At 34.8% G+C, this 27,243-nt stretch overlaps 1 long non-coding RNA gene across 1 annotated transcript in view; it reads right to left on the minus strand.

Annotated features, from left to right (window-relative positions):
• Nucleotides 1-22,593, minus strand: part of LOC134253683 (uncharacterized) — a 35,086-nt gene extending 12,493 nt beyond the window's left edge. Inside the window, exons 1-3 of the long non-coding RNA XR_009989154.1 lie at nucleotides 22,539-22,593; nucleotides 18,550-18,587; nucleotides 17,643-17,688 (exon numbers count right to left, since the gene is read on the minus strand). This is a non-coding gene — a long non-coding RNA (uncharacterized LOC134253683). The remainder of the gene's footprint in view (nucleotides 1-17,642; nucleotides 17,689-18,549; nucleotides 18,588-22,538) is intronic.
• Nucleotides 22,594-27,243: the final 4,650 nt, after the last annotated feature.

Raw genomic sequence — 27,243 nt, forward strand, 5'->3', positions numbered from 1 at the left:
AAAGCTTGTCGACGACTAGTGAAGCCCTTTTGCCCTGTCTTTTAGCAGCTTTGTATTGGGGGTATAATTGTTTGCGTCGATCGTTAATTTCTTTCGGGAATTGTTCGTTAATTCCATATGGCTTGCCATTTAAGGATCCAGGGGCTGCTCGCCTAACTCTTTCTCGGTCCTTGTGCAGCACAAATTTAGCAATTATCGGTCGTGGTCGGGTTTCACCCTTCCTCCCCATTCTATGCACCCGGTGGAAATCAATTTTGTCGGTAATATTCAGCTCGGTCTTAATAAAGTCTTTTATCAAATCCTCTGCATCTTCTTCCTGAGTTTCTGGTATCCCATCAAATATCAAATTATCCCTCACTGACCGTGTCTGTAAATCTAGGTGACGTTCTTTAAGGTCACACAAGTCTGACCGTACTGCCTGGAGTTCTTCACGCATCGCTTCATTTTCTTTCAATGTTGATGTCGACCTTTTGTCTATATCTTTCACTGTCCGTTCGATTTCCTTGACAGCCTTTTGTTGTTCGTCGTACTGCAGTGAGATGTGATTCATACCCTGCTAAATGTCTTCAACTTTTACTTTCATATTTTTCATTTCTTTTAGTTCTTGGTTTACATTGCTTACATTACGCTCAAGGTCATTTAACCTTTTATCTATTTGATCCAGGGTATTTAGCTTTGATGACACGTATTCCAGCTTGTTACATATCACTGAAAGAGTTTCGCGCATATCAATGCTATGAGGGACAGTGTTCGATTGACTCTGTATTGGTGACATATAGCCTGCAAATTGTCCTTGTGGACTTTGTGGCATATAAGGTTGTAATTGGTTACCTTGAAACTGTATGCTAGGGGACGAGTTTTGAGAGGCCCCGTTGATTCCACCGATCATTCCATTGTTAAACGCCGGATCCATGCCCCGTGTGTTTGCGGAATGTATACGTGGTATAACAATGGCTGCCTGATCTGCGTTCACTCGTATCTTCTGCTCGCTCTCCCCACTAGTGTTCAACGTTTTGTTTTTCCTTTTTTTGGATTTTTTCTTTTCTTTATCTGGTCCCATTTGGCCCCATCACACAGCATCAAACAGCATTATGAATAAAACGATAAAAAACTGTGAAACTTTTCAAAAATGTACAGACCAAAATTTTCGTGTCCTCTTTCTTCACGCATGCGCCTTCATGGAGTACATGAGCTTAATAGCAATTAGCATTACTTTTACACATACCATGTTAAAAATTTATACGAGCCGTTTTATAAATTATGTGAAATTTTACGCGTTTAAATTTAACGGATTTATAAACCTAAAAAAATTCCCGTCATTCGGTAATATGAAAGTGGCGACATGATTCCACTATTGGAGTACACGATGTATTTTTAACATTCGACATGCCTGCGGCTCTCTGTGGTCACGCACATTAAAAAAATAATGGAGAAACAAAAGAGTGATGGTAAAAATAAAACGAACATATAGTACATTACCTATCTCAAGACTTCCATCACTAATTATAATTATTTGCCGAAGCCCCTTTTCAATTACAATTTTAATAAAATACATTAACATGGAATAGAGAAACAATTTTGGGTGAACAGGCCAAAGAAAGCGATCAAAATTCAAAATGATTTTATGCAGTGTTAGAAATTGTGATTTAGTGTAAGATCGGTGAATTATTCTTATTGATTCGATTAATTAAAAACACAATTTTCTATTAATTGATGGGTCTTTGTACACAATGGATTTTATACACCATCACAGACTATGCAGACACTTGCTTTGTTTACGACAACAGGTGGCTGGTACACTAGTGACCTCGATAGGCACCGTGGGATAAGCGCGTTGGATTACATAACATCTAGGCGAACGTGGAGATCAACTAAATGATCGTGAATTATTCGATTAATAAAGTTTAAAATTACTTACAATAATAATTAATGTAGAAAGATAGATTTAATATATTCCGATGAAGACGTGTTCACTATAAAACTAATTAATAATACATAAAAAGAAAGACTAATTGTTATAAAAAAAAATTTAATAGTGAACCGTAAAGCATGTATAATGACCTTTTTAGAAGAAATTTAACAGTAAATACCATAGGGTATATTATTGATAGGAAGTCTGTGTAAATTATACACATGAAGAGGTCTGATTTCCTTTCCAAATAAAAAACGCTACCTGTTTTCCTGGCCTGCTTTCTTCTTCGTGTTACGCAATACCCCCGGTATAATCGAGCAAAACAACATTTTCATCAGATCAAAAAGGTGTCAAAGAACAATTTTGATCGTAAGATCCAGATCGAAATTTTTACCGTTTTCGAGTTATAAATCAAAAGCTTTCAAGTTCCCTAAATCCCTAATTATAGGGGCCAGCCCCTTTTGAGTAGTATTATACGAAAGCCCCTGCAATTATGCACAACTTTTGTTCTATATGTCTTAACAAAATATTTTTAGTTTTCAAGATATAAAGGAAAATATGTGTAAATTTTCGCTTTTTTAGGCGTTCTAATTTTTGACCCCTATATAGCGCCATTTTGAATACAGAAATCGAAAAACAAAAACCGATGTGCACAACTTCAATCCTTCTGTTATCTAAAAACAGTAAAATTTCTGCTCCAGCTCTAGTGGTCTCTGAGCCTTTATCTGGAAATGAAAGCCTATAATTTTTCGTTTAAAGGGGAATAACTCATAAGCAGAAGTAAATTTTTGAAATGTTAGGCAGTATTCTGATAGAGTTTATTATCGTCTATAATGCCTGAAAATTTGAGCAAAATCCATTGAGAAATGAGCGAGATATGAGGCCTCATAGTTGGCGTCTAGGAAGAAAAAAAAAAGAATAATAAGAACTAGAGCAAAGCTCGTTGCAAAGCAACGAGTAGGTCTTCCGTCCTGTTTGACCGGAAGTAGCTTTCATTTTTAACAAAAATGAGAAATAACGCCCAAAAATTCTTTGAATCCTCTAAAGCTATGTTAATTAATGCCAAAATAAGCCATTTTTGCTACTTCCGGTCAAACCGGAAGTGACGACGACGCACGAAAAATTAATTTTTAAACTCCCAGAGACATATGTTGCCCCAAAACTTGTCAAAAACGGCAAAAATACGCGTTTTCCGACTACTTCCGGTTTGGCAGGAAGTGACGAAGCTGGACGTATTTTGACGACTCCGTTAGATTAAGCTTGACATTTTCAACAACTTTGCTTCTTTGATGTATAACAAATTCTCAATACTTTTTGAGATATCTGGAAAAAACTTTTGGCCCCTCTAGATTCCTTAATTTTGGGGTCAGCCCTTTTTCCGATATATCATTTGAAAGATCTTCTAATTCTGCACAAATTATGTTCTATATATTTTAACAAAATATTTTTAGTTTAGAAGATAAGAAGGAAAATATGAGTAATTTTTGGTTCTTTTAAGCGTTCTAATTTTTGACCCCTATATAGCGCCATTTTGAATAGAGAAATCGAAAAACAAAAACCGATGTGCACAACTTCAATCCTTCTATTATCTAACATCAGTAGAATTTCTGCTCCAGCTTTAGCCGTCTCTGAGCCTTTGTCTGGAAACGAAAGCCTATAAATTTTCGTTTAAAGGGAAATAACTCAAAACCGGAAGTGACTTTTTGAAATTTTAGTCAGCATTCTGATAGAGTTTATAAACGTCTATAACCTCTAAAAATTTGAGCGAAATCCGTTGAGAAATGAGTGAGATATGAGGCCTCAAAGTTGCGGTCTAGGAAGCAGAAGAAAAAAAGAATAATAATCTTTACCAACAGAATCAGTAGAAGGTCTTCCGTTGGAAACGGAAGACATTAATAATCTTAATCATCAGAATCAGCAGAAGGTCTTCCGTTGGAAACGGAAGACCTTAATAATATTGCATATTAAATATGTTATACCTGTGTAATTAGGGTCTTCCGCTTCCTTCGGAAGACCCTACTGTTATTCTACTGTTTCTTATTATTATTTTTTTTTCCCGCTCGATTTTTGACAGGCGATTTCTCAAAGACCTTTGGACTGATTTTTATGAAACTTTCAGGTTAGATACCTTGTAATTAAACCTATTTACACCTGTTTTCAATTTTTTGATGCATGCCTTTAATTGTGAGTTACTGCCCTTTAATTGAAAATTTTGATGTCTCGTTTCCACTAAAAATCTCAAGAACGACGTAAGATATTTACACGAAAGTTGGAGAACTTGTAGCCAATACATTGTAGATGTGCAGAACGATAAAATTATAAGCTGATTTCCTAAAGTTTGGAAGCTATAAAACGGCAAATTTTAGTAATTTTTTTTCTTGAATTTTTGCTACTTTTTGTGTAATAACTTTTGAACCGAGAATAATTTGGTAAGAAATATATAACAAAAGTTGTGTGTAATTACGAGAGCTTTCATATTAGATTAATTAAAAGGGGCTGGCCCCTATAATTAGGGGGTTAATAGCTCATACACGTTTTTTTCTGATAGCTAAAATATTGGTATATTATGAAAAAGTTTGACTGAAATAATTTCGAACTTATTAAATCTTGTCATTTGATATAAAAAGAAATAAACTTCCAGCTATATTTAATTGTTTTTTATATAAAACAAGTATGTGAGAAACCTTTCAGGAACAAGTTGTCTACTATAGCCAGCCAAGCCTTTACTGCATGTGCACATTTTTAGTTGATGCATCTAAAAGATATAGTTTTGATTCGGTGTTTCTTTGTTTTCTTTTTATTCAAATAATTTTAAAATGTGATGATGTACACAACAATAATTAGTACCTAGTTTAGAGGATTTTTGTTTGTAAACAACGCGCGGCATTGTGGGAAATAAGAAGGTACTAAAGACGCGATGTACTAAACACTGATTTGACCTGATTCAAATTTGTCTGTGAATGTTCCAAACAATTGAATTTTTGTATAGCATATGCCTCGAAGTCATAAAGTCTGTATATAAGTAAGTTAAAATACTCAATATTACCATTTAATTAAAAAATTAAAACGTCAGGTAAATATCAGGTCTCTAGTATATCCCGTTTTTAGTGTGCCCCTTCGAGTCGATGTCGGACACATGTTTACAAACTGAAAATAGAATGATTTGTGAAGTTGAACGTTTTCTCACCAAAGAATACGTATGTAGACATGCACACTCATTTAATCTGCAGCTACGAAGTACTTTGTCACTCCTCTGGAACATTGTTCTAAGCAGAATTATTCAGATTCATATATTCTAAGAAACTTGTGTGAATTGTTTACGAGGAAATTCCAACTGTCACATTAACAAGGATGAGCACTCTTGACTCTGCTTGGGATTTCCTAGTGATAATTGCATCGAGTGATGAAAGAGCTGACGGCGACATTTTAATGTATGATTGGCTTGGACCATTGGAATGAAGGTTAGAATATTTTTTTATTACTTAAAATACATGACAGTGACATACATTGATATTATTAGAAATACACAGACACACCGATATATTATCTGTTTTACAGTTCAGACGCTCCCTGTTTGGCTTGTAAATCCCCACAGCTTTATATTATACTTTTTTTTAAATTTGAGAATGTAATTTCAACAAGTCTTACTCACTCAGTCACTGTTACTTTCAAAACCAAAAATGCAAAAATTCCAACACAACAGTCCTACTATCTATCATAGTGATCATACCCTATAATTCAAACTGCACTTAGTGTTACAGAATATATGTGATAGGGTGATTTATTTCATATATTAATTATTATATTTCAGGATTAAATTAATTCAGTTGAATTATCATATTTATTTCTTTTCAGCATTTCATTTATTGAATAAATCCACATGGAATTATTTACATCAACCTGTGTTCATTGTGTTATTTATAGATGTATGACATCACAGTGGTCATTTAACCCCTGTCCCTTTTCTATTTATATCTTGTGTAGTGTCAGGGCCAACTTGGATTTCATTGGTTGGTTAGTTTCCCTCTCTTTTGGTTTTTAGCTTAGTTAATTACTTTGGTTTAGAATGATTTGTGAAGTTGAACGTTTTCTCACCAAAGAATACGTATGTAGACATGCACACTCATTTAATCTGCAGCTACGAAGTACTTTGTCACTCCTCTGGAACATTGTTCTAAGCAGAATTATTCAGATTCATATATTCTAAGAAACTTGTGTGAATTGTTTACGAGGAAATTCCAACTGTCACATTAACAAGGATGAGCACTCTTGACTCTGCTTGGGATTTCCTAGTGATAATTGCATCGAGTGATGAAAGAGCTGACGGCGACATTTTAATGTATGATTGGCTTGGACCATTGGAATGAAGGTTAGAATATTTTTTTATTACTTAAAATACATGACAGTGACATACATTGATATTATTAGAAATACACAGACACACCGATATATTATCTGTTTTACAGTTCAGACGCTCCCTGTTTGGCTTGTAAATCCCCACAGCTTTATATTATACTTTTTTTTAAATTTGAGAATGTAATTTCAACAAGTCTTACTCACTCAGTCACTGTTACTTTCAAAACCAAAAATGCAAAAATTCCAACACAACAGTCCTACTATCTATCATAGTGATCATACCCTATAATTCAAACTGCACTTAGTGTTACAGAATATATGTGATAGGGTGATTTATTTCATATATTAATTATTATATTTCAGGATTAAATTAATTCAGTTGAATTATCATATTTATTTCTTTTCAGCATTTCATTTATTGAATAAATCCACATGGAATTATTTACATCAACCTGTGTTCATTGTGTTATTTATAGATGTATGACATCACAGTGGTCATTTAACCCCTGTCCCTTTTCTATTTATATCTTGTGTAGTGTCAGGGCCAACTTGGATTTCATTGGTTGGTTAGTTTCCCTCTCTTTTGGTTTTTAGCTTAGTTAATTACTTTGGTTTGAGATCTTGGTCTGACCAGCAGACATATTGGTTTTGTTTATATGTTTGTCCATTTTCTATGACTTATTTACGACCATGACCAAGACTGGACAGAATGTAAGTTTACTTTTACTAATTTCATTATCTCTATATAATTGTTTATCTATTTAATTCCCAAATATTAATATTCTAATATAAAGTATGAAGATTCAGTATTTGTGATTATTTTATGACTTTGTAAATAATGAAAAGTAATGATTTCATATATCAGTGTATTGCATATTTTTGAGAGCAATACAGTAAAGTTGTTTATTATTTATATACAGATCACTGAGTAAGAGTTCACGCATCATTGTATATTTGGAGTATTGGCTTTATATCACATATAGGTATGATGTATATATATTTTGAATATTGTCCATATAATTATATTATTCTGGAAAAGTTCAGTATTATTGATCTGATTGTTTCATCTATAAATTCCAGTGTTTATACTTTGTACATACTATTGATTAAGAAAGACAACTCTTGATGTTTTATCCATGAGCACAATTTAAGGGAAATAACTCTCATTTTGACCGTGCTATCTGGCAAGTGATCTGCATGTATGTATTGTTATCAAATATTTATTATTGTTTATATATATTTCAGAGCTGTGATAATACTGATTGAATATACACTTATCCACATCTACAACATGGTGTTTGTGTTAATTTACTTATAAAACGAACCCCATTTCAATGGCATCCACGGTGGGATAAGGATTGGCTGACTGACCATTGCGAGGCGCACTAGCCGTGAGGATCTCACGCCGAGGAGGATCCAGGATCCACCGACGTGTAGTGTTTACAGACAGAGACTGTATTGCGCAATCCACTCAACGCTGGACTTTCAGTGAAAGTGACATTCAGCGAATGACCAGTGACATTTCATTTGAACTTTTGTGACTATATATTTATTCATTTGGTGTTTAGAAGCTTGCCGGCACGGTAAGGTATTTTTATTTTACAATTGTGCTCAAAACACGTGTATTTTGGACTGACAAGTGACAGGCATATTTTTGTTATAAAGTGAAAAGCCTTCTATACCCTTCCTGTATATATTAAGTGTAAATATTATTTATTTCTGAGCAAATTATTGTAGTGTGTGCAAGAAATTAATTCTATTAATCTGATATACCTGGTTTCCACCCCACACTAATTTCTTTTCTCTTGATCAGCTGACCTTGACATTTGTGACCTACATTCAGACTTGAAGGTACAGGTAGTTTGTTTACAGGTGATTTTGAGGTGACTAGTGTGTCTGAGTGAGTCTATTGTTTTGATTTAGATTCATTGATCTAGTTCTACAGTATTTAGTAGCTTTAATACCCCTTTATCACCCCTATAGTCAACATGTGAATTAGTTTATTTAATACCCAGATTACTGTACATTTCAGTACATATATACATAATAAGGTCACATTACTTTGAGTAATCAGTGTGTTGGTGATTCACCTGTGTCCGTCATTAATTGTTTATACATTGAATTCCTTATCATTATTTTGCATTATTGTACCGTTTACTTTGATTTCGCGTAATTTTGTTTATATCGGGTATTTGACCCCTGGCCGAGAGTTCGTCACGCTTGAGTGCACCCGGTGTACTGAAGAGAGTTATCTTCCTTGAGTAAGTTTGTAGTTAGAGTTATCTTTCATTCTTCAGAACCATTTAGTTATTTAGAAGGTAGTATTAGATTAAGGTTATATTACATGTAGATTAAGGTTATATTTATTTAGAATTTAGTTAGTTTATTCTTTAAACTTTTATTTATTTATTTCATTTGGTAATTTAATTTTATTTCAGCTTATTTAGAAATTTAATTTGAAATTTTGTTTTTCAGGTGATTAATAATACTTTGCATTTCAGTGAAATTTAGTGTTACATAGAGTTTAAAATTTAATTAAGTAGATATTTAGAATTTAAGTTTAATTAGTTTAATTAATTAGTTAGATTTAATTATTTGACTTCATCTCGAACTCTTCGGATTGGATTACACATTGGATTCTTCAGCTTCAGAGGATGTAGTCTTAGATTAATTCAGAAAATTAAGGTAGATTTAGTTACTAGGTACCTAGCTAGTATTTAGTTAATTAGAAAAATTCATTTGGAAATCAAACCACAAACAACAAATCATCATGTCCGTCGACATTTCACAGGAGGAACTCGATCAGATTGCAAAAGTTTTCAAGGAATTAAATGTAAAACCTAAAGCAGATACAGCACAGGATTTCAAACAATGGATGACTCAGTATGTTGCACAAATGAATGAGGAGGAATTTGTCAATGTAAAGACAGAACCACACACGGATACTGGAACGTCATCAGCATCAGGAAACACCGTCAGTTCCCACATCCCAAAGATCTCTTGCTTTTCTGGAGACGGCGGCAAGAATGACACCACATATGATCTTTGGCGATATGAAGTGGATTGTTTGATCAAGGAGAAGTGCAAGGAGGAGGCAATTGCTCAGTCAATTAGAAGATCATTGCGAGGAGATGCAGGCAAGGTTGCTATGAGACTTGGTCCTGGAGCCACTGTAACCCAGATACTGGACAAGATGGAGAGTGTGTTTGGTACTATAGAACGAGGAGAAACAATCATGGAACAATTTTACAGTGCGCGACAAGAAAAAGGAGAGGATAGCATGAGTTGGAGTTGTCGTCTAGAGGAGATATATAGAAAGGCAGTTATCAAAGGAGTTGCAACCAAGGAGGATTCAAATGAGAAATTGAGATCAAAATTCTGGAATGGTCTTCATCAGTGGATTAAGGATATAACTGGATACAAATTTGATGCATTGACCAATTTTGATGAACTAAGGAAGGAAATCCGACTTGTAGAAAAGGAACATGAAACAAAGAAGGTACAATCAAATATGGCTGTAACATCAAGTGAGGCTGCAAAAGGAGATGAGATCAAGGAACTCAAAGGAATGATTCAACAGCTCACTACAAAAGTCAGTGCCATGGAACAACAGCGTACAAACAGGAAAGATCTTGGAGAATCATATGGCAGAATTCCGCCACAGTCTAGAAGAGGAAATTATGGATATGGAAACTCATACAGTGGACGTCCTAATTTCAAGAACTACAATGGTCCAAGATATACTCAGGGATACAACTATTATGATTATGAGTATGGATATGACAATCAGGAATCCGCTCAAACAGAGGATGGAGAACCTGTGATATGTTATAAGTGCAGACAACCGGGACATATTGCCCGTAACTGTCAAGTGCGTATGGACCACAGTAGGAAATATTTAAACGTGAGGAGACCTTCGTTGCGGGGCAAACGCTAGGTCAGTACCGGAAAGGCCCTACTAAGAATAGAAATAGTGAATTGGTAGGAAATACATCAGAAGTAGAAGCAAGTTTAGAAGGAAACTTAGTCAGAGCATTGATAGACACTGGATCTACTGTTTCAACAGTTAGTCACGATTTTTATATGAAACATCTTAGTCATCTTGAACTTTATCCAATAAGAGAACTTTTACAAGTCGAATGCGCAGATGGTCAACAGTTACCATATTATGGATACATCGAAGCTTCCATCCAAAGTAAAGGAATACCACAATTATTTGAGGAACCACTACAATTTCCATTACTTGTTGTATCCACTAGTAACTACAACAGTCGAGTACCACTACTTATTGGAACAAATATATTACAACACATGCTAGATGGTGTCAAGAACAAATATGGAGACAAATATCTACAGAATGCTGCTTTATTTACACCATGGTATCTCGCATTTCGAGGAATGACTATAAGAGAAAAAGAACTTGCTCGTAACAACAACCAACTTGGAATTGTAAAATCAGCTGAAAATCACTGTATTATTATACCACCAAATTCAACAGTTTCTATATCTGGATATGTCGACAAAGCTATACTGTATCAGTCTACGACAGCTGTTCTACAAGCCACACCCCGCTCTGTAATTCCATCAGACCTGGATATTGTACCATCACTCACAGACTACACCTATCCAGCCAGTCATGTGGTAAGAGTGGACATTGACAACATCACTACAAGGACAGTACAAGTTCCACCTAAATCCATCATATGCGAGCTACAACCAGTGAAAATTGAACCACATCAAACAGCTTTACCATGTTCTAGCCTCCAAGAAACCAAAGATGTCTTAAGTTTGGTGAAGATCGAGCGAGATAAACTTACAGTATCAGAGCAGCAAGGAGCAGAACATTTATTGCGGAAGTATGAGGATGTATTCTCAAAGTCAGACATCGACATAGGACACACTAACATTGTGAAGCACAGGATCGATTTACATGATGAAACACCATTTAAACAAAGACCGAGGCGTATACCACCAGCCATGTTTGAAGAGGTCAAAGATCACTTAAGGAAACTGTTAGAAGGAGGAATTATCAGGAAGTCGAAGTCACCATGGTCAAGCAATGTTGTCCTTTGTCGTAAGAAAAACAACGAACTACGCATGTGTGTAGATTATCGCCAGCTAAACCTTAGAACGAAGAAAGACTCCTATGCGTTACCAAGGATAGAAGAAATTTTGGATGCCTTAGCAGGAAATAGATTCTTTACCATCTTGGATATGAAAAGTGGGTACCATCAGGTTGAGTTACATGAAAGTCACAAGGAAAGAACTGCGTTTACTGTTGGACCCTTAGGCTTTTACGAATACCATCGCATGCCATTCGGTCTAGTCAACGCACCTGCTACATACCAAAGGCTTATGGAGGAATGTTTCGAAGGGCTACACCTGGATATATGCTTCATCTATTTGGATGACTTGATAATCTTCTCCAAGACATACGATGAGCATTTAGAACGTTTGGAAAAGATTTTTCAACAACTAAGAGAAGTAAATCTGAAACTATCACCGAAGAAGTGCGAATTCTTCAAGAGCAAAGTGAAATATGTAGGAAACATTGTCAGTGAGGAGGGGATAGAGCCAGACCCGGAAAAGATCAGCAAGGTACAGAACTGGCCGCAGCCAAGAAACTCAGATGAAGTTCGCCAGTTCCTGGGTTTTGTTGGGTATTACCGGAGATTCATCGAGGGATTTTCAACAATAGCACGCCCATTGAATGACCTCCTACCAAATACAAAGAAGAAATCCAGAAAGGGTGTTAGGACATCAAAAGAATCAGACAAGTGGAGATGGGGTAGTGAGCAGGAACAAGCCTTCAACAAACTTAAGGAGAAACTCACAACATATCCAATTCTAGGATTCGCCAATTACTCCTTACCCTTTGAACTTCATACAGATGCCTCATCATCAAGCATTGGCGCTGTATTATATCAGATGCAGGACAACTTCAAACGGGTTATAGCCTACGCAAGCAGGAGTTTATCGAAATCCGAAAAGAATTACCCTGTTCATAAATTGGAGTTTCTGGCTTTGAAGTGGTCTGTATGTGAGAAATTCAGAGATTACTTATATGGAGGAACATTCAAGGTTTATACAGACAACAACCCACTCACATACGTTTTAACATCAGCGAAACTTGATGCGACGAGCCAAAGATGGATTGCAGATCTGGCCAACTTTAACTTTGAGATATTGTATCGACCCGGATCACACAATGCAGATGCAGATGGACTAAGCAGGATACCAAACCAGGAAGTCATAACATCTGATTCCATTAAAACCATATGCAACTCAGCTGTATCCAATCACCCCTATGTACAATGCTTGTCCATATCTCCATCATCAGTTGACAACCTACCAGACTTGAGTGATCAGACAGAAGTTGATGTTCGTCGTCATCAGTACAATGACCCAGTGTTAAGATTTTGGATACCGTACGTACGAGATCAGTACAAGCCAGCAAAACACCATCTACCATACAACAACATGCAATACCATGCTTTACTACACAAGAATTTTGACAAACTTAGACTACGAGACGGGATACTCATTAGAGAAACAATGGTGAATGACAGAAAGAAATCCCAGATACTTTTACCTAGATCATGCATTGGAACAGTATTATACCATCTACATACTGACATGGGACATCCAGGCCGAGAGAAAACCATCAGCTTATTAAGGGATAGATTCTATTGGCAAGGAATGACATCAGATACGGAACATTTCATTTCAAACTGTAGGAGATGCCTTTTAAGGAAAACACCAACAACAAGAGCTCCACTTATCAACATCAGAACATCACAACCGTTAGAACTCGTATGTGTAGACTACCTTAAACTAGAGAAATCAAAAGGAGGATACGAAAACATCTTGGTTATCACCGATCACTTTACTCGATTTGCTCAGGCTGTAGCTACAAGGAACCAAACTGCCAAAACCACAGCTGAGGCATTGTACCATCATTTTATTGTTCATTATGGGATACCTTTAAGACTACACAGTGATCAGGGTGCAAATTTCGAGTCTAAGATCATACAGGAGCTCTGCAACATTCTTGGAGTTATCAAGTCAAGAACAACGCCTTACCACCCCATGGGCAACGGCTTAACAGAACGCTTCAACAGGACTCTTCTCAAGATGTTAGGAACACTTGAAAATTACCAAAAACAGGATTGGAAGTCTCACATTTCAACTTTAGTTCATGCGTATAATTCGATGAAACAGGAAACAACAGGACAATCACCTTTCTTTCTTATGTTTGGACGAGAACCTAGACTTCCAGTAGATCTCATTTTTAAAACAGATGGACCAAATCAACATGAAAACTTGAACTCCTACATCAAATCTTTGAAATCTAAATTAGAACAGTCTTACCACTTAGCACAGAAATCTATCCAGAATGCCCAGGGAAGACAGAAGAAGAATTATGACATCAAGGCAAGAGATGCTGTTATTCAGCCAGGAGACAGAGTATTGGTCAAGATTGTTGCGTTTGAAGGCACTCACAAATTATCAGATAAATGGGAAGAAGAGCCATATATAGTGCAGAGTCAACCAAACAAGGATGTTCCTGTGTACATAGTGAGAAAAGAAAGCAACAACACCTGTAAAAGAACTTTACATCGGAACCTTTTGCTACCAATCGGACACTTAGATGTTGATTTACAAACAGAAAGGCCTAAGCCAGCACCTAGGAAAAGGATAAAGCCTAGAGTCACAAGAAGAACCAAACAACTTACTACCTCACAACATGAGGATAACAGTGACTCAGATAGCAGTGACGAGGAGATGATAGTACAGGAGGCAGCATCCACTGCACATAGCAAGGATAGTACACCTGCTTTTGAGACAGGAAGTAACCAACAGGAGAATGCATTGGCCAATGAGGAAGAGAGCGCTGAAGAAGAGGGTAGTTCCGGAATACCTTCACCTGCTGAACAAGTTGAGGACACAGGTACTTCAGTAGCTAGTATTACAGAAGACACTGACGTGAAGGAAATAGAACTGTCTGCAGACACACAACAGCAAGACGAAGCTGAAGCTGATGATGATGATTTGGATGATACCAATTCTGAGGAACATTCAGCTAATGAACAGCAGACAGTACCTAGAAGATCTCAGAGGACAAAGAAAACAACATCATGGATTACCAGTGGAGACTATGTAGTAAATCAACAGGTAGCAACACAACAACCAGACTGGAAGACAAGAGCAGATTATTTACAGACTTTAGCTTCCAGTCATGTATTTCATTCTAGCAACAGTAAGGAACTAGTGGAAAAGGCTCTGATAGACATTATTACAGGTAAGAATTAGTTAGACAAGTCAGTTAAGTCAGTCAGTTGAGTCAGTACGGTAAGTGTATATAGTTCTCGGTGATATTCTATGTTTTTATGATTTTATTTTATTTTACAGTCGTTATTTATTTATGAAATAGTAAATGACGAGGACGTCATTTCACGAAGAGGGGAAGTATGTGATAGGGTGATTTATTTCATATATTAATTATTATATTTCAGGATTAAATTAATTCAGTTGAATTATCATATTTATTTCTTTTCAGCATTTCATTTATTGAATAAATCCACATGGAATTATTTACATCAACCTGTGTTCATTGTGTTATTTATAGATGTATGACATCACAGTGGTCATTTAACCCCTGTCCCTTTTCTATTTATATCTTGTGTAGTGTCAGGGCCAACTTGGATTTCATTGGTTGGTTAGTTTCCCTCTCTTTTGGTTTTTAGCTTAGTTAATTACTTTGGTTTGAGATCTTGGTCTGACCAGCAGACATATTGGTTTTGTTTATATGTTTGTCCATTTTCTATGACTTATTTACGACCATGACCAAGACTGGACAGAATGTAAGTTTACTTTTACTAATTTCATTATCTCTATATAATTGTTTATCTATTTAATTCCCAAATATTAATATTCTAATATAAAGTATGAAGATTCAGTATTTGTGATTATTTTATGACTTTGTAAATAATGAAAAGTAATGATTTCATATATCAGTGTATTGCATATTTTTGAGAGCAATACAGTAAAGTTGTTTATTATTTATATACAGATCACTGAGTAAGAGTTCACGCATCATTGTATATTTGGAGTATTGGCTTTATATCACATATAGGTATGATGTATATATATTTTGAATATTGTCCATATAATTATATTATTCTGGAAAAGTTCAGTATAATTGATCTGATTGTTTCATCTATAAATTCCAGAGTGTTTATATTTTGTACATACTATTGATTAAGAAAGACAACTCTTGATGTTTTATCCATGAGCACAATTAAAGGGCAATAACTCTTATTTTGACCGTGCTATCTGGCAAGTGATCTGCGTGTATGTATTGTTATCAAATATTTATTATTGTTTATATATTTCAGAGCTGTGATAATACTGATTGAATATACACTTATCCACATCTACAACATGGTGTTTGTGTTAATTTACTTATAAAACGAACCCCATTTCATATATTCAACTAATTATATATTGACAGTGTGACTGTTAGGGTGAAGGCAGATACTTATTTAGTTTTAATTTAGATTGTGCTTGTCAAGCCGCATTTGACATAATGGTGCATCCATGCACAGTGTTCACACTGAGAGTTTATTCAAATGTTTAATTCGAATGATTTCACTGCTCGTTAAATTACTTCCCATTAGCTCCATGTGAACATGACTAAGGATAGCTAATTCAAATTAAATAGAAATGAATTTTGAATGTAGCTTAAACATGTTAAAGAAGCTAAGCACTGTGGGTCCAAAGTATACTGCGGAAAAATTGTGTGGAGCAATGTGCAAGTCAAATCTTCTTTTGCCGAGGTGTTATCATAAGAGCTCGCATTATGGGCAGGGATTTGTGCTGCTGTCTGGACTCGCTATAAATAGATGTTTTCAAAAAGTCTGAATTTTTTTAATATCATACTTTACTGACAAAAAAGGACAAATATTGCTCAGTTAAATTGCAAAAGAAATTTGTTTAAAAAAAATTGTAATAATAGAAAGTTTGCTTTTTTGTTTGATAAGACTGCTGTAATGGTTTAATGATTGTTTATTTGCCTTAATCATACATTTTCAGTCATTTCATGGTGCCACCACTTGGGATGGTATTAGCTGCAAATATAGACTTGTACTTAGCACTTATTGCCTATAAGAAGTATGAGATCCATTTTGTGCTAACACCTACCATGACACAGAATCTTGGTTTATGCAGTCTCATAGGAGTAACCTGTCTAAAGCATTTAGCAATGGGATTGGAGCCTGAGACGTAAGGTTCAATTTCTTATTGATACTTTGATTGATAATATTTATTTGAGAATTTCACTTATTCACATACTTAGAGATGTTGATATATACTGTTGAATAGCATCACATAGACCTTTACTTAGCTAACTTAAGTAAACATGTACTGTGAGGTTTTTAAGGTCTCATTCATTTTATATGCCGGATGCATGTTAAGGAACATTACTGCATAAATGTTTTTGTCTTAAATTTGAAGCTCTTTACTAATGCCCTGTTCACACGGAGAGTTTAATTCGAATTAAACATAAGTTTACTGCGAATCAGCTTCGCTTAGCGTTCACACGGAGAATTTAATGCGAATTAGTTTACTTCGCATTAGTTTACTGCGCATTAAATTACTTCGCATTAGCTCCGTGTGAATGCTAAGTGAAGCTAATTCAAATTAAATTCGGACGCATGCGTAATAGCAAAATTAAGTCAAATGCCACATGTTGGTGGTCAGCTATAAGTACTTGTACTATTTTTGGGTGAAAAACTAAGGAAAAATGTGTTAATCACTAAAATATGTCTCCAGACACTGTGACATTATGTCAAATGCATCTGCTTCTGCATAAGGTGACGTGATTTGCAAATGACGTCATAATAGCCTTCCTCACGCCTGACTGTCGAAGTAAAATTTTAATTCGCATTAGTTTACTTCGCATTAGCTGTCGTGTGAACGCAATTTAATTCGCATTAGTTTGATTCGCATTAGTTTACTTCGCATTAATTTACTGCAAATTAAATTCTCCGTGTGAACAGGGCATTATATAGAGATATGTTACCATATAGTGTTAAACGTCTTCAAATTAGGGTAGACCTTTACTTTAAACTCAGCAATGTGAGTGTGTTGTGTGAACTTGTGTTAGCAAGACAGTGTGTTGTATGAAATTGTGTTAGTCTGACAGTGGGTTGTGTGAATACTTGTTAGCTGTTGCGTAAACTAGTGTAAGCAAGACAGCGTGTTGTGTGAAATCGTGTATAAAGTGGAAGTGTGACAGTGTGTTGTGTAAACTCGTGTTAGCTAGACAGAGTGTTGATTGTTTTATCCTTACAGTTACATATACAATACTCACAACAGGCAAACCTTGAACTTGCACATCACTGTCTTCAGAGTATATCCTGCAAGAAACATTTGATCATTGCACATTACAAATGAATTGATTTGATTTTCTTTTTTAAAAGTTTATATTTGCTTTTTTTGTTTTATTTTAATGAAATTATAATTTTTGTGCATTTAATACAGTATCATCACTATCATGTGCATACATATTGAAGACCATTTTTAAATTCAATCAACAATGTCATTCTTCAAAAGAAAAGACATACATTGAAAACATGTAAAGATCAGGGAAGCCCATATTTTAAAAGTGGAGAAAATAAAATAAATTTTCTTGTGTGTATAATTTATTTGGGATGGTGCATATCATTAAAAAACAAACAATAAAAAAGGACGGAATGTCTCAATAGCTGACTTTATAATGCAAGGCTAAAAAATAATTGAAGGCCCACTGGACTGGGGTCAGTGATTTTTGTTTTATCTAGGATAGTACATGGTAGGGGGCACTCTGTCTTTTGGGTCAGTTCTATGTACATGTATAACAAAATACAATTATAGATGGGCTACTAACTTGACAGGATTGTGTCAAAGTTCTGTCATTTTGGAATCCTGTTTTGTTTAGATTAATTATTTGTCCAACTGTGTATCACAATAAATAAACAAAATATAACTATTACATCTATCATGATTATTATTATTATGGTTTTGGGTCAGTCTCTTTTTATTAAATCTAGTAGCCTGGGAGTGAGATAGTGATATTATGATGATCTGACCAGTAAAAAGCCTGAGTGAGCAGAAAAAGAAAACTATTTCTAGCCTGGGCCTACAATGATTTCAAATTTGTGCTTCATTATACATTTTCTAAATTCAATTGTGTTTGTTTATTTAACCGTATAGGGACAATTGTGTTATTTTTGTCATACCTGGAGATGGTTGTTCAAAATGTACTCTGCAGCTGTACCTGCAATAGACAAACAAAAAAGAAAATTATTTTTCATTTAACACATTGAAATAATTAAACAATATGTAAATTAAATACATGTATTCTTACAAACAAAAATGCAAAACATCAATGTAAATTACCTTTAGCAATTATCTTTTCATTACACAGATTGATGCATGCATGCATGTAATTTATTATACCCCCGCTTGATAAGCGGGAGGGTATATTAAGTAATTGGTATGTTTGTCCGTCTGTTATGCTTTGGTGTACCCATCTCTTATCCGCTAATTCCTCTATTACCACTGAGTGATATTTGATGACTTTCACACAATCTTTATTACATATTGCAATCGTGCATCTTCTATTTTACTTTTTGATCCACCACATATTTGGGGTTTCCCATATCAAAACATGGACACAGTCATTATTTTCATATGAGAATTAGCGGTAGGTATCATTTAGTGTCAGAGCGCATTGCTCACAGTACCTTTAGTTTTATAATATTTATACTATTTCAGTAGCTACTTTTAGATGGGCAATACTTTAAAAGGGAAAATAGTTGTACACATAGAAATATTCAAAATTTTCATAAACTGCATATGTGATTGATTGATTATATGTTGTTTAGAATGTCCCTCTCGAAAATTTTTCACTCATATGAAGACGCCACCACTTGCCGGTGGAGGGCTACAAATTTGGGGTGAGGGCCTTTGAGCAGGGAGGAATAATTTTGTGCCAGCACCTACAGCGACACGGGGCCTCGGTTTATACGGTCTCATCCAAGGACCGGTCTCCATGTCCCACAGTGGGATTTGAATTAGCGACATAAGGATTGACTCTTTACTTCCCGACTCTAGAGCAGACACTCTAATCACTGCGCCATGCGGGGGACAAGTTTCATACCTGATATATACACAAGTATGTGAGAATTTACTGCATTGACATCATCTGATCAATCATAAATTCTATATGATAATAATTTAATTTCACTCATATAGAGCAATTTCATTGGCTGAATCATTCAGAGGAACATATAATATTTTGGATAACATAACTTGGTATGGGGACACGCCCCCTTGACAACCACACCCGGAACTACTTTTTACATCCATAGAATCATACAGCTGCTGTATATTGAAAGAAATCTAACAGAAATCTTACAAAAAAACATTAAAACAATAAATACTTTATAAATTAATTTGTTTTTTGTTTTTTGTTTTATTTCTGCATCTGTCTTAAATAAATGGCACAAAAATAAAAAGAACTATTACATGGGGGGCATTTTTATTGATGTAATATGTCATGTGGCGTCTGCTTTTTGTAAACAATCAAGAATGGGAGACTTTGACCTAAACTATAACTTTAATTGCCATTTGGAGGAATCAGGAGAGATGGAAACTGTAGATTGGGAAATATTAGAGCAAATATTTAGTACTGAGGGTGAATTTTCCTGCAGTGAGGTTTCTATTGATGTTCTGGCCTCTACATCTCAAACAGAAGCAGAGCAAGAAATGAAACAAGCATTTCAGCCAGAAGAGAAAGAGAATTTTACTGTTCCAAAAATTCAAGATTCCAAAAAAAGATTTAAAGATGTATCAGAAATGGAACTGAAACAATTGCAGGACAAAAAGCAATCTCTAGCTACTAAAAGAAACACTAAATGGGGGGTTAAACTTTTTCAAGGTATGTTTTTGTTTAATCATGTTATTTATACTTTGAAAACTATTAGGCCTAAATAAAAACTTGTGGATGAAAGTAATTCTAATTTATAATTTAATTTAAAATCTAGCAATACACCATATTATTTCAACCCAGAATGGGAATTGCACCCAAATCTCTCTTTTCAGAGCGCTTTGCTATTTAAGCTATCTAGGTATATATTGAAATATGGTGCATTGGTAATAACTCTAGTACCTCCCCTTTTTGTAGACTGGAGTGTCGAAACATATGGAGAACTGACAGATTTTTCAACTATCGAACCTGCTCAATTAAATACAAAACTAGGGAAGTTTTATGCGGAAGCTACACCGCAGCCAAGCAAAAAAAGGGCCGACCATATGTCTAGTCAACAGGCTTCTGAATACCACAAAAATTCATTCAAGTCCATGCGATCAGGAATCAACAGGCATTTGCAAGATTTAGGGAGGGATATAGATATTGTTCGAGGGAGGGAATTTAAAAGCTCAAACAGCATTCTTGATGGAAAACTGAAACAAAATCTACAGGAAGGTCTAGCAAGACCTACAAAACACAAGGAAATCATTCACACTTCTGATTTGATGAAAATTTCAACTTACCTTTATGAAAACATGAATCCTGTCGTTCTTCGCCTCCGCATCTGGTTCCTGTTATCTATTCAGTTTGTAACAAGGGGTCTTGAATTCCATGACCAGTTAAAAACAAATTCTTTTGTCTTCTCCTCCGACGAAAATGGGCAGGAATATGTAACACTGTCACATGATACCAAGCAAAAAAATTGGCAGGGGGGAATTGACACTGCAGAGAACCCCAAAGAGAAACGCATGTACGCCGTCCCAGAATTAAATGAAAAATGTCCAGTCAAATCACTCAAGCTCTTTCTTTCAAAAACAGACCCAAATGCCATCAGCCTCTTCAACCATTGTTTAAAACCCGCCCTATCATCTCCGCAAAATGAATCCATTTGGTTTAGCTGTGTTCCCGTTAAAAAATACCAGTTCACTCGTTACATGTCCGACATTTCTAAAAATGCTAATTGCAGCAAAAACTACACGGCCCATTGTCTTCGTGCTACCGCAATTCAAGGAATGAATGACGCAGGCTTTGAAATCCGACATATTATGCACATGTCCGGTCACAAAAATGAATCGTCCGTAAGAAGTTACAATCGGGATTGCTCAACTACACAGAAAAAAATGATGAGCGACACTCTTAGCGCACTTACTGTTCCACACACAAGGAATAATGAAAACAGCAACGACCAACTTGCAGTCGTTTCCCACACTGCTCCTAATCCAGCGATTCCGAGTCTCGATCTACCCGTTTCCTCTTCAGCACCTGCGATCCCGACGGCCTTATCGATGCAGTCTTCACATTTTCTCTCCTCTGGTTTCATGTCCAATTCCACTTTCAACAACTGTGTCTTTAAATTTGAAAAATAAACTCTTCAACACCAGACAGTGCGTCTTTCCATAATCAAATATGGCTACCCACGCTTCAGTTCCGCTTCGATTCTAGGTCAAATATGTTGCTAAGTGTAGATTAATGCGCGCGTAAATTCAAAATTTACGTTATGTACACATGTGTTTTTTCCGATTAAAAAATTGAAAACTTTATGAAATTGAGTTAGATTTGTATTTGAAATTAAATTATAAGGAATGAAGCTTATTTTAACTTATTTTATACGATATAACATAACTTGGGGCAGTTTACGCTTTTTTATAAACCGCTTCGCGGTTTATAAAGCGTAAACTGCCCCAAGTTATGTTATATCGTATAATATAAGTTAAAATAAGCTTCATTCCTTAATTAAATTAAAAGTAACATTCTTATTTTGATCAGTATAGGCTCTAGTGAAAACTTCATGATTGATATAAACAGCTGACACTATTAACACTGCAAACAAATGTAAACAAACCTTTAGTCCTTTATCCAGGTACACATGTTTATGTGTAGAGGAAATTCGGAAGAACTTCTTGTGCATGCACACGAGTACGGATAGAATTAAATTTTAGTCTCTTGGTATTTGAAAAACACATATGGTTCTCACAAATTACCGGGTATTGATAAGTAAGAATAATGACTTTTATACGCGTAACTCTGCATATGCATGCATATTAGACTACCTTACAGGTAGGAACGAACTATAGCACACCTGCACTTTCTCTTCAATTTTAGACATGCTATTAACAGCATTTGACAAATAAGCTCTAAAATATATAGCCATTTTGTGCTAGAGGTAATCGAAAAAATAAATGAAATTCTATTTACGAGTGTTTTTGTTCACTAAATCAATGTATGTGGGTTAATCTTTACCATCACAACTCCCTTCCACGTGGAAACATGTTCACAAAATCGAGAGGTGCTGTTTTGACACTTTAAAGTGCAATAGTACTTGACAGAATAAGAAACTGCAAACCTACTTTCACTTTCCAGGTAAAGAAACGTTTGTTTTTCAACTTTTTGCAATTTACAAATCTTATAAATCGAGATAACATAAAGTTTTACCTCTTTTTTCATGTTGAATGGTCTCGCTGAATTCTCGCGAGGAACGTTGTTCGGACGTTTACGGATTTTGTTGATATTTTATTACGTTTATCTCCGAATTCTTCCGATTTATGCTAATGAGGTTAGGAGGTGTGATAGTTTTATTGTGTGAAAACTACAGTAGCGAAACTCTTCATTTTTATATCATACACCCCTGTCAACGCGCGATCGGCAACGCGGATGCGATCGGCAACGCGGATCAAAACATTGAAGAAATAAGTATTGTAGGGGGTAAATTTAAATAGTTTTGTATGTGCTGGAGTGTAACCAGCTGAAAATAAAATTAAGGATGAATTCTTCTGATCAATTTACCCCAAGTGGGTCTTCGTACTTAGACATGTCGTAAAATTCAAACTGATAACAATTTTCAAAGAAGTTTTTAAAGTTTTTATGATTTATATGTTTAACTATATTTCTTTTTAAATAAAAAATATTTCTATGTGGTATAAATGACCAACACGTGTGCAAAATTACGATATTTACGACATAGGCCTAAGAAAGTCGACAAGTGAAATCGACGTCGAGAGGGGAAGATTCAAGAAGACGGGATCGCCCGTTTCAAAGCGACAGGAATGCCGAATGGCACTCCATTAAAAGAGCCAACCGACAGAAATTTTAAAACATTTAAAAGATTGTCGAGATCACAATTAAGCCTACAGGAACATTCTCGGTACGCAAACATGCCAGCCAAGAGCGCCGAAGTGTGTTGACGCAGTGGAAAAGCGAAAATGTAGGTTTACAATGCTTTCAAACTTATTGAAAATAGCAATGTTTGTGCGTTATAGATACAAAGGTTTCAAAATACATAGTATACTGTCACATCGCAAAGTCAAACATAGCATATTACATGTTACATGTACGTAACGTTAGGCCTAAGGTCTCCAGAGGCTTGCAGACGACAACATTCGTATTATCTTTTTTATTACAATTTTAGCTTTTAGTATATGATAAATTACCTTTGATATTGTAAATGCAGAATCTCTATCTCAAATTTATAGACACACCGTAAGAAAATAATAAGATAACTTCTATAATTTTTAGCTGTTTACATTCGGTAAGAAACAAGGTCGCTTCATTCTATGGCGGCCTATGCGGGTTAAAAAAATGGAATATTTCTGAAACATCATGGAACATGCAGAAATTATTTTAGTCTAAACTACAGGCCTGGGTTCATAAAAACAAAGTCAGATAGACAAAATAATGATTTTTCATTTTTGAACAATGATACATGTATTACCAGTAAATTATAATCTAATTTTTTTCTAAAATAATTTTTTACAGGTAAGTCTTGTTTTCACAAGAATCACTCATGAAGGCTTTTAGAAGAGAGCAGGGTTTAAGAACCACTAAAATCAGATGGAGAAAACCATAAAAATCAGATTGAGAAAGTGGGACTGGATTTGACTAATCTCTGTGATGCCACCATCCAACACCACAAACCAGGACCCAATCTGGAACCCCAGGCCAAGAGAAAGAGAGGACATCCAACAGACTATTGTGAAGTTTTATGTGTTAATTGATTACTTTTTGTTCTTAAAAATCTTTTCTTAACAAAATTGTAAATATTACCTGAAATTATCACACTAATTTTGAATATTTGGTGAATAAAACACATACTTTGATGCCTAAATGCTTGATTTATTTTCATTAAATGCTGAAAAAGAAACATGGGGTGGGGATATAAAATATATCAAAACTTTCTTATATGTGCACTAACCCCTACTTTTCATGCTATGAAAAGAAGCCATAATACCTAAAGAAACTGTACAACAATTTTTCTTAAAAAGTTTAATTGTAGAAATATGTTTTTCTTTGGTTTTTTGAGCAATTTTAAAGGGAAAAATGTGTCTAATTTTGACATGGGTGAACAACATTTTTGGGTACAAGTTATCTAATTGGTATTTATTTGCTCATATTTTGTTTAAAAAATCAACTTTGCAATACTTTCAAGTAAATTTAAGCCAAATTAAGTTTTAATTCACTATATTTATATGTTTTATGAGGTATTTTATTGTCCAGTAGCATTTTTAAGGAAATTTCCCATGCTCTATTTTGGCCTATGTTCAAAGGGTTGAACCTCTCTTAGATGAACACTAACATACACTTTTCTTGTCTTTAAATTATTCCTTGGATATTACACTTTCAGAAAAATATAAGCATTTGAAAAGTTTAATGCACGTTTTTTTCCGCGTATCATAAGAATACATCCTTAAAAGACATTTAATTTAGATAAGTATCTACAGTTTAGGATTTACCGAGAGTAAATTTGGTTCACAGTTTCTGTGCAAATGCTACCGATCAAATCAACAATGTTCAAAATATCAAATTTTCAAGGCTTTGAAATAGTTTATTGTTGTTATTACCTAAGAACATTTGCTGCTTTTGTTATGTAACGGTTCTTGGAAGTATGAACTAAAAGATTTTAAAATTAAAACTACATACAATATCTTTAAACAAATTTTAACTGGAAAATTTGACAAACGCGAGGCGATCGTCAACGACATGTATCTTTTTATGAAGCGATCGTACAACATAGAAATAGCGATCGTACAACACACGAAATAAGAATAGCACAATTCAGAGAATCTTGTTGTCAAAAAGTTTATTTTGATATACAATAGATATTTTACATTCAAATTAGGCAATCAATCAGTCATTGTTATACCACTTTAAATCTTAAATTTTTCCTACATTTATATAGAAAATTGAAATTAACTGCGTAGATTAAAGAGATACAACTGAAAAAGAGTTTGATGGCTAACAAATATGTAAAGTAGATTTTTTACCTCAATTTTCATAACAGTGTCACCCCCCACCCCCACCCCCCCCAAAAAACCCTAAATATCTTAGATGGTTTATCATGCAAAGTGTAAGTAAAGGAACATTTTCTAAACTCAAGATTCAATTTCGGAAATGTGTTGTGTGGGATGGCGGGAGGGGGTGTTATGATTCAAGTTCTTGAACAAACAAATTTATCCAAAAATTACCAGCTGCCTTACCCGGATTTGACTACATACTGCAAAAGGGGGACAACCAGTCTATTGGTTTAGCCCCCCCCCCCTTCAATTTGCTTCCGACGTCTATGAAAGTAAAGTTTTCACCCCACCCCACCCCCGATTCTACATTGTACATGTGCGTGCATGATATTAAAATTGGCAATTAATTTAAAAAAAATAATACTAATAATGATAACAGTTTTCAGTAAATTAGAAAATACACTGTAATACATATAATGCTGTTATATTAACGTGTGCGTGTACAAAACATTTTTACTGAAAATATTCGGTAAAGTTGCTAGGTATGCAAATTCCTTTGATCGTTATTTTTATAGTATTAATACATATCTTTTTTTTTATTTTCTGAAAAAAATTCAGTTTTTGATATGTATGCCAACTCCTGTAATTGAACTGCCATATCATAGACAATAAAGCCTTTTTTCTACATTGCTAAAATTCGGTCCTATAACACTCTATAGGTGTCTGTTTTAAACAATAATCAAATAATATCAAGAATTTAAGGTTCCATGGAGTTTTGAATTTTGTTCTCTTAAAATACGGACATTATTCAACTAATATAAAAGATAAATTCGCTCTTTCCCTCTCGAAAATCAAATGCTCGGTATCTCGTTCTATTTCGACAGACTTTCCACCCATACCACATAGCTATCTATTACTTTATTTCATTAAAAGTATTTTATAAATTTCAAGTTGCACGATCGCATGTTTATCATATTTTCTTTGTTGTACGATCGCATATAGAGTCGTTGCCGATCGCCAAAACGTTTGGCATATGTTCACTTCAAACCGTTATTTCAACGCTTTCTATTTGATGAAGAACTTCAAATCGGATTTAAAATTTATTATTTACCTATTTACAATTCAAATGTGCCTTTTGGACTGTCGGGTATACGTAATAAGGTAAGAAATACCACTTAAACGAGCTTCAATGTCACGTTAGGGCAGTCATGTTCAAGGAAAACTTAACTTTAACATAATATATGGCGATTTTTAATGCTTAGAGGACTTTTATGGTGTTAAACATGTCTAGTGGCATTTAAAAAGTCAGAAATGTTGAAGGAAAATTGCGAGAAAATAGGACAAAATAATGTTTTATTTAACCTCATCTTCCTCATGTAGTTGAATTTAACTATCCGCGTTGCCGATCGCATCCGCGTTGCCGATCGCGCGTTGACAGGGGTGTATCATATATAACTTTCATTAACTTCAGTGTACATGCACAGTTTGGTGGAAATCTACCGTCCAGGTATTTTTTAGGGACCGTCTCAAAATACAGTATATTTACTATAGGATTATATAGGAAAATGCCCCTTTTATAGCACTTAAAAGCAAATTATACAAATACTACAATAGACATTTTGTTCAAACTATAATATTTGATGAGTAATACTATATTATACAATATATGTAAG

The sequence above is a fragment of the Saccostrea cucullata genome, unplaced genomic scaffold (genome assembly GCF_032062105.1).
Source record: "Saccostrea cucullata isolate Sc308-1 unplaced genomic scaffold, CSIRO_AGI_Scuc_v1 ctg1769, whole genome shotgun sequence".
Classification (NCBI taxonomy): domain Eukaryota; kingdom Metazoa; phylum Mollusca; class Bivalvia; order Ostreida; family Ostreidae; genus Saccostrea; species Saccostrea cuccullata.